Source organism: Eutrema salsugineum, unplaced genomic scaffold, assembly GCF_000478725.1.
Source record: "Eutrema salsugineum unplaced genomic scaffold, Eutsalg1_0 scaffold_12, whole genome shotgun sequence".
In the NCBI taxonomy this organism is placed as follows: domain Eukaryota; kingdom Viridiplantae; phylum Streptophyta; class Magnoliopsida; order Brassicales; family Brassicaceae; genus Eutrema; species Eutrema salsugineum.
Window position 1 is genome coordinate 9,316,000 of NW_006256895.1, and position 9,115 is coordinate 9,325,114.

Here is a 9,115-nt window from a genome sequence, read left to right on the forward strand (position 1 = left end):
CCAAGATCTCCCACGGAAAACCTCGAAACTCCCGCGCGTGATCGGTACGCGGGGACATGAAGGGATGTTTGTTGTTGCCTTTTATTTCTGCGCATCTTGAGGACGGTATCGAAGCGGCGTCATCATTAGGGTTTTGCCAAATGTCGATCGCTTTCTTCTTGATTGGCTATTTCTCCTCTTTTCCTCCTCTACTTAAATTCTTTTCCCCTTCATTTTTCTCACTTTTGCTTTCGCGTACAGAACTGATAAACTTCTCCTCTTTGCTCTTTTGATTTCGTTCCTCTTCTCCTTCTCTTTACCGTTTTTGATTCTTTGTGTTCGTGATGGCGGATATTCTAGACAGAATATTGGTCGAATCTCAGACTGAATCTGGTTTCCGCGATGAAGGTGGTGAGACGTTCCCAGAGAGTTCTTCGCCGGCGGCCAGTTCCGAGCATACGGGTTCTCCTCATCGTGAGGAAGAAGACGAAGAGGATGATCTTCCGCTGATCAATTGGATCAAACGGAAGGCGCCTCAGACCGGGAGTTTGAGAGGGGTGGACGTTGTCGGGGTAAGCACGGCGATCGGGCTGGCGGTGGCGATCAGAATCCACGACCCCGGAGATCCAAAGCTCTGAAGCCTCTGCGGGTTTCTTATGCGGACGGGGGATCGGGAACCTGGAGCGATTCGAAATCCGTCCAACGATGATTTCTGGGTGCGGGTTTCCTTCAGATGTCGAGGTTCGGATTCCCGCTGAGGATGATCGCCCCTAGCGTCCTCCAGGTGGATTTGTATGCCTGTGCGAGGCCTAGTTTACGAGATGCAGGCTGCGCTTCCCCTTTCCCGATCTGTTTGTCTCGTATTGTCATCGGCGGGATTTGGCGTTCTCGCAGATCTGCCTGAAAACTGTGCAGAACATGGTTGTGCTGCTGACTCTTGGGTCGGATAGCGGTGTTGACGTGTTGCTTGATCTTTTCGAGGATCTCGCCAATCTCAAGAGCAATCCCACTATCTCGGGCTCTTATTATGCTTCCTTCAAGGCGGGATTAAAAATACTTCTGACAAGCCGAGCAAAGTTGGTGAGTGGGATCGCAGCTACTTTTATGTGCGGGCTAACGAGGCGGCTGGTCTCGTTCCAGGTCGAAACTACCGAACTGACTGAAACTTTTCTCCTGGTAAGGCCTCTGAGGAGAATTTTGTTGACTGCTTCGTGTTTTAGTTGGATTGGCGACTTTTATGTATATATATATATATACTTTTTTTTTTAGTATCGCACCGAGATGGAGTCAAAATAGGTGACTATGAGCCGCTCCTTGACAAGCTTAGGTCGGTGGAAAGACATAGGTGGGTGGACTTTTCTGCTGAATTGGTGATGGCGGCGTTTTCGTCGATAGCGTCGGGTAAAAGGTCAAACCTTAAGGAGGTGTGCTGCAGGTCGTCCGCGACATCCTACTTTCACTGGTGCTTCCTCGTCGGTGATACCGCCGAGGCCGGTTGATCCTACGGCAGTGGCTGCACGGCGCTCGAGGCCGGTCGCTGGGACCACTCCGTCTGCAGCCTGGACGAGGCCGCTCGTGCCACCAACTTCGTCTGCCAGGCGATCAAGGTTGGGCGCTACGATTAATGCATCCTCGTCTGGCTAGAGACCGGCCGCCGCGACGAATTCGTCCGTACCACCCCCAAGGCTGGCGTTCGTCCCTTCGATTCCGATATCGGTTTCATTGTCTACGCCGTCTGCATCGTTGCCGACGTCGACCCCTGCTCCAAGGCCTGGTGAGTTAACGAATATTATTAAGTTCAGTTAGCTATAACGCTGTTGTGGGGCTGACGCCTTGTTCTCAGGTCGCTCCTGTTTCGTTGTTCTCTCCTATGCGGCTACGTTTTTGCCCACGCCGACTGTCCCGCACTCTTTGGACCAGGGCAGGGGAGTTTAGGATGGCAACTCTGGCGTGGCCGTTCATGAGGAGGATGATGCAGAGGACATTCCAATCTGAGAAGGAGGACGGCTGAAGAGAGGAAAAGGGTCGCACCGGGCTCAGCATCGAAGAGACGGAGGACGGGGGAGGCGGAAGACGCGACGTCTGAGGGCGGGGTCCCTGAATTTCAAGGAGCTGAGCTTTCGGTGAACCGAGGAGATTGGGACGTCGAGGGAAACGCGGCGGCCGACCCGGCGCGGACTGGTCCCGAAGAACGGGAAGGCGGGGTCGATGGCACTCAGGTAGACGATCTGCCTGAGAACCAAGGAGGTCGGGACAATGGCGGAGTCGCGGCGTCCGACCAGATGCGGACTGGTCCCGAGAACCGGGAAGGCGGGTTCGAGGAAACTCAGGGAGACGATCTGCTTGAGAGCCAAGGAGGTCGGGGCGATGGCGGGGTCGGGGCGTCTGACCAGAGGCGGACTAGGTCTTCAGGGATGTGTGCGGCTTGGTCTCCATTACTCCCAGGTCGCAGGCTCAAGTCGGTGTAGATTGCGAGTCTTCGTGCGGTGTAGTTCCAAACGCGGCCAACTCGCATGCCTAAGTCGCATAGTTGTGGACTTAGCAATTTTCTTGCTCGGAAGCCTCAGACCTTATCCAGTGATAGCTTACCCGCACTTCTCAACTCGCAGCTCAACCTCCAGGCGTTCATCTTCAGGTGTTGCGAGTTAACCAAGTCGCAAGACTATCTCGCAGCATTCAGGGCTCCTTGGATCACTTCGCATTCAGGGAAGCGTGACTTCCAGGATACTGGTCCGAATTGTGTGATTCCAGTTTCAGTGGACAGAAAACTCATATATCTTCAACTTTGGTGAAGGAACCTTCGGCGCTTGGGAAGTGAAAGGTTTCCTGGAGGGCTCATCTTCGCAGTGCATTGACACGATCAGAAAGAGGCTTCTAGACGTAGGTCCATTCCGGGAACGTTATCTTCTTGCTCATAGCTCCGATTTGAATGATCTCAAACGTTCTGAAAAGAGGACTCAAGTATCTCGGATTCTGATGAAGGCTCTGTAAACTGAATCGGTCTGGAAGTGCATCGTCCTTCGCATTCTTTGGAGCTCATCGGGTCGGTCCAAAACGGCAGCGAGACAGGAGTTTCTTCCGACAAGCTTAACTCTCTTCTCACGCCTCCAAATCCTATGATTCTACTTGCTCTGGAACCATGATCCAATCTTCTCCAACTTTGATGCAGCACCCGACAGCTGAATCGGACCGGAAGGTTCTCCGGACAGGCGATTTAGGAAATATGTCTGCACCCGGGAATTTTGGTCGAGAAGCTTAACCAGCCGGTACGCGTTTTGGTCGAGGAATCCACCCGCGGTACATGCAAATTGCCGAGAAAAACCTTCCTGCGGTACGTGAGAATGGCCGAGAACCTCCAAAAACCCACTTTCACCATCTTTCAAGTCCTGATCACCATTTCTCTTCCTGGATTCACCTTTTCAACTCCAAATAGCTCCAAATACGCCTGATAAACACTCCAAACATGCGAAGACTCATTGGGACCTAATGCAACTCCTAAGTCCTAAAACAAACCCTAAGGACCTAAAAATGCATGAAATAAGATATGATTTGTAATGAAATATACAACCTAAATGATGCAAATTATGAACATATCATCAGGTGACCCACATTAATGCATGCTGGCTCCGCCACTGATTCGGATGTAGGCCGCAGTCTGTTATTTTAATGAATGAATTTTTAGTTCTGTACAATGCGAGATTGAGTTTGGTTTATATGTCAGAAATTGTATTGTATGTGCGAGTAGCTAACTCGGATAAAAACACTTATAGCTTGTGTGTTATGCGATGCAGATCGGAATCTGGCTAAAAACACTTATGGTTTATGTGTTTATTGATGCGAGTCGAAACTCGGCTGAAACACTTATATGTTGTGTGCTAACGGGTGCAAGTCGGAACTCCGGTAAATATTTAGCTCGGGAGCGATATTTTGATAATAGATTTTTTTTTTATTAATAGCTGTGCCCGGGTTGGGGTGCCTATGTACCCTTCCGAAGAAGGGATCAAACCAGTCGTAGTTCGGTTATTTTTTACATTGATAGATTTGGATTTGCAGATCGGGAGCTTAGTAGTAGTATCACTTGAGATTTGCGGCATTCCACGAGCGCGGGATTGCGTCGCCTTCCATGGTGACCAGTTCGTACACCCCCGGTTTAACGACCTTCGAGACGAGGTAGGGCCCTCCCAGCTGGCTCTGAGCTTGCCTGCATCCAGCTCGGGTGTGTTTTCGAAAACTTTTGCAGCACCAGGTCGCCTTCTGTGAAGAATCTTCTTTTGAGTTTTTTGTTGTAGTACTTCGAAGCGAGCTGTTGGTAATTTTGTATGCGAAGTAGGGACTGGTCACGCTCTTCCTCGAGGAAATCGAGTTCGCTGCGGATCATGTTGCTGTTGAGGTCGGGATCTCGTGTGAGCATGGAGCGCTGTCTAGAGACTCTTTTTCTCGTCTAAGCGTTTTTTGAGGCCGTCCAGGATTGTTTTATTTGTAGCTTCGGCCTGTCAGTTGCCTTGTGGGTACCTTGGGGTGGATTTGCTCAGCCTGATCTTCCATTTTGCACAGAAGTCTTCGAAACTGACCGACGTGAATTGGGTGCCGTTGTCCGTGATGATCTCGTAAGGTAGACCGTGGCGAGAGATGATGAATTTCCACACGAATTTGCGGACGTCCTCCGCCGTGATCCGGGCGTATGATTCGGCCTCGACCCACTTGGTGAAATAGTCTGTCATCACCAGGAGAAAACGCTTTTGGCGGGATCTGGGTAAGAGTCCCACGATATCCATTGACCAGCTCCTGAAAGGGTATGTCGGTGATGCCGTAGTGAGGAGTTCGATGCTGAGTGTATCATAGGGCTGTGGCGTTGACACTTTTCGCATCGAGCTGCGAACTTGTTACAGTCTTGGACCATGGTCGGCCAGTAGTGCCCTTGATTACGGATCTTGAGTGCGAGAGCGCGGCCACTTGAAGGTCTCGTCCCCAGCACCTTCGTGCATTTCCTTCATCACATCGATGGTCTCGTCTCCGTGGAGGCAGCTGAGTAGGGAGCCCGTTTTGCTCCACCAAAATAGGTTGCCGTCGGTCTGGAAGTACTTGGCGGCCTTTTTTTTAATCTCCGAGCTGCCCAGCGGTCTTCCGGAACAGTGCCGTCTACGATATAAAGCAGGATATCGATTCGCCAGTAGGGCTGTTCAGGCTCAGATGGAGGAGGTGGCAATTCTACGTTGCCCTTGGCGTCTTCCTGGTCTTCATTGAGCTCGTCGGCGAGGAGCTCGTTCATCAGACAGATTCCTTTTGGGAGCACGATGCTGGGAGAGTCAATGATCTCGACCGGGATCACGCGCCGTTGAGTTGGATCTGAGGTTGAGCCCAGAGCGGCTAGAACATCAGCGGAAGTGTTGTTTCCTCGGGAATTTTAGTGAGGCTGAATTCCGCGAACTCGGAGGCTAGTCCTTAGAAAACCTTGGGGTAGTCCTCCATGCGGTCGTTCTTGGCTTTGTATTCGCCGCTGAACTGATTTGCGATGAGTTGAGAGTCGTAGTACGCTTGGATCTTTTTGACACCGATCTCCTTTGCCAGGCGTAGGCCGGCTATCAAGGCCTTGTACTCTGCCTCGTTGTTTGATGCTTGGAATGCCAGGCGAAACGATTGCTCCAATACTCTGTGTGCTTACGATTCCAAGTGTATGCCGACGCCGGAGCCGTGTTTTGAGGCCGAGCCATCAACGTGGAGGCTCCATTTTTCTTCGGGCTCCTCGCTTATAAACTCTGGAGCTAGTTCCACCAAGATGTCGACCAATACCTGGGACTTGGCAGCCGTGCGGCCGCGGTAGTCAATGTCGTATTCGCTAAGCTCTACTGCCCACCTCGTCAATCTTCCGGACTGACTCGGGCTATGGAGGATTGTCTGGAGTGGATGGGTTGTGAGGACGGCGATTGTATGAGACTGGAAATACGGACCGGAAAATTTCTGGCCTGCGACTACGATTGCTAGAGCGAGCTTTTCCACGGTAGGATATCTGCTCTCCCCTCCGTCGAGAGATTTGGACACATAGAAAACGGGGTTCTGCTCCCCCCGGTCTTCTCTTACGAGCACCCCGCTGACCGCCGAGGTGGAGACTGCGATGTAAAGGTAGAGTGTTTCTTCTTCTTCGGGTTTAGCCAGAACGGGAGGCGTGGAAAGGTACTCCTTCAGCTGTTGGAACGCCTGCTCGCACTTCTCGTCCATGAACGAGAGTATCTCGTTCTCCCCTGTTGCCTCGACGACCTGATCGATTCTCAGAAGGGGGAAGCAGTCCTTCGGGCAGGCCTTGTTGAGCTCGGTGAAGTCCACGCAAACTCTCCATTTGCCGTTTTTCTTTTTTACCACCACCGGGTTTGCGAGCCAGTTTGGGTACTTCACCTCGGTGATCTGTCCGGCTGCCGTTAACCTATCCACCTCGTCGTTCACGGCTTGAGCACGTTCAGCGCCTAACTTTCGCCACTTCTGCTTGATGGGTCGGAAGGTCGGATCTACATTAAGCTCGTGGCTGCATATGGCCGGGTTGATGCCGGACACGTCTCGAAGCTAGAGACGTTCTGCTTGAGGAACTCGACGAGTTCGGCCTTGATGCTTTCCTTCAGGTCGGCCCCAATGCCAACACGACGATCACTGTGATTGGACGTGAGATCTCGAAGAGGACGATCTGTTTGGCTCGGTTTGCCTGGAACCTCTGTGATGAGTGGAGATTTTGACTCATTCTAACCTGTGTTTACTGATTGTTTTAGGAGTTTTTGGAGTCTTTTCAGGAAGTTTCAGGTGACTTAGAGGCCTTATCAGAGGATTGGAGTGTTTAGGAGGCATTAGAGCAAAAGGAGATGAATTGGAGCAATAAGGAGCTATTTCACACGCTTTTGGAGAAATCATCCGCGGAGCACCTGCTCCCGGTTTGGACCCTTCGTGGAGCACCTGCTCCAGACGGGAGAAAAATAAGGAAATCGAGTTTTACCTAATTTTAGGAGGAGAAAGAGAATAAAAAGTCTACAGCCGCCTATGTTTTATTATCACGTTTTTCTACAGACTTTCTACGCTTTCTTTTTACAATTTTCTGAACCAGAGAGTTTTTACTTGTAAGCTTTTGGGACAAGAAATCTGCTACACTTTGAGAAGAATTCTGAACCCTATTATCTCTTCTGCGATTTTAATCCATGAATTTCTTTTCATCTGTTGCTGTGTTTCTTTTCTCCATGTCTGAGTAGATCTCTTAGCTAGACTAAAGCGTTCAAAGGATTTCATGAGTTAAAGAATTAGATGCAAATAGGGCTTGATATCTATTGTCTTCACCATTGTTAGACTTAATGCTTAGGTTGAATTGATCACTCAATCTGCGATTTTAGGTTAATCTATTCATCAAAAGTGTAATAGGTTGCTAGAATAAACATTGGTGAGCGATTTGTCCTTAGCCAACGACAGTTGAAGTTAAGGCAAATCGTGAACAGATCAAACCTGCTAGCTAATGCTTGTCTGCAATTTTCTAAGTTCAAACGACAGTTTAGGATTTAGGTTGTTAGACAAAGTTATCGAGATCACAACGGTGGATCGATAAGCTTTTCTGTTTGAGTTCGAGACTTGCAATACACTTGTGCCCTGAATAGTCATTTGGTTCTTATCTCTGAAATTCCTGCGAATTGCTTTGGTCTAGTGCTTGTTTTAATTTGAATTTAAATCGTTGTTTGCCATTCTGTTTACTTTTTAGTTTTCGCAACAAACCATCTTTCGTCTTAGCTTTAATTCAATCCTCGCAAAATCATAGAGTAACACTGGTCCTCTGGATTCCGAATCCTTTATATTACAACTACATCACTGTTCTATTGCAGTAGAAACTAGGAGTACATCCAGTCTGGAAAAGGGCGTGGAGCACCTGCTCCAAGAAGAGGAACCAGCTCATGACGTAAAAAAGACGAAGGAGCACTCTTCCCCCATCAGAGCACCTGCTCCAAAATCGGGAGCACCTGCTCCAGACGTAGATTTGACGATGGAGCACCCTGTGCCAACGAGGGAGCACCTGCTCCAGCCACCTGCTCCAGCAAACATTCCTGCAAGAGTTTACACGCCTAAGGTACCTTACCCAGTCCCACCAAAGAAGTCTCGCAAGGACTTAGAGGAGGCAAAGTGCAGGGAGATGCTGAAGGATTTGACTGTAAAACTCCCTCTAGTTGATGCTGTTCAGATGATACCAGCCCTAAAAAGATACATGAAGGGGTTAGTGTCTGGGAAAGCTGTTGAGGAAGAGAGTGTCATGATGGTTTCGAAGGAGTGCAGTGCTGTGCTTCAGAACAAAGTGCTGAAGAAGAGGAGTGATCCAGGAAGGTTTGTTCTCTCAGTCAGGATTGGGAATGTGCTGTTTGCAAGGTCTCTCTGTGATATGTCTATATTTTACATCATTTATATTGCATTATAGAGTCCTCATCATGTGTTTTCTCATGTAAATTGAGTCTTTAGGCGTCAAAATAGGACTTAGGGCTTACATTAGGTCCCAAAGAGTTTTGCATGTTTTGAAGTCTTTATCAGGAGCTTTGGAGAGCAATTGGAGCCTAAGAAGAGGAAGAGAAAAGAAAACGGTGAAGAAAAGGGTCAAAAATGGTGAAAACCGCTTGGAGGAATTTCTCGGCCAAATCTCGTACCGGCTGGTCGGAAACCTTGGCCAAAATGTTTACCGGATGCTCATTACCGGCCAAAAACCTTACCGATCGGCCAGAATCGAATATCGAGTGCAAAAATACCACGGGACAAGTTTTTGACCGAGGCAAGGATTTTTACGACCAAAAAGCTTACCGCGGTACACAGCCCTCGGCCATTTTCCTTACCACGGGAAGGTTTTTACGACCAAAAGTTGTCCTTGCCCGCACAATTCAGAGATCAGCAATGCGGGGACCCTTCCGGTCCGAATCAGTTGGCGAGGTCTTCACCAAAGTTGGAGATAATCAAGCGAAGATTCCAGAACAGTTGGAATCATCCAATTCGGACCAGTGGAGAGAAAGATATGGCTTCCAGAGCATACACCAGCATTGCGCGTACCCGAGAACTGAACGGCGAACTTCAAAGATCATGGCGGACGGAGCTCCTCCTGTCCGAACCAGCTTACCCGGTCTTCACCAAAGTTCGAGCT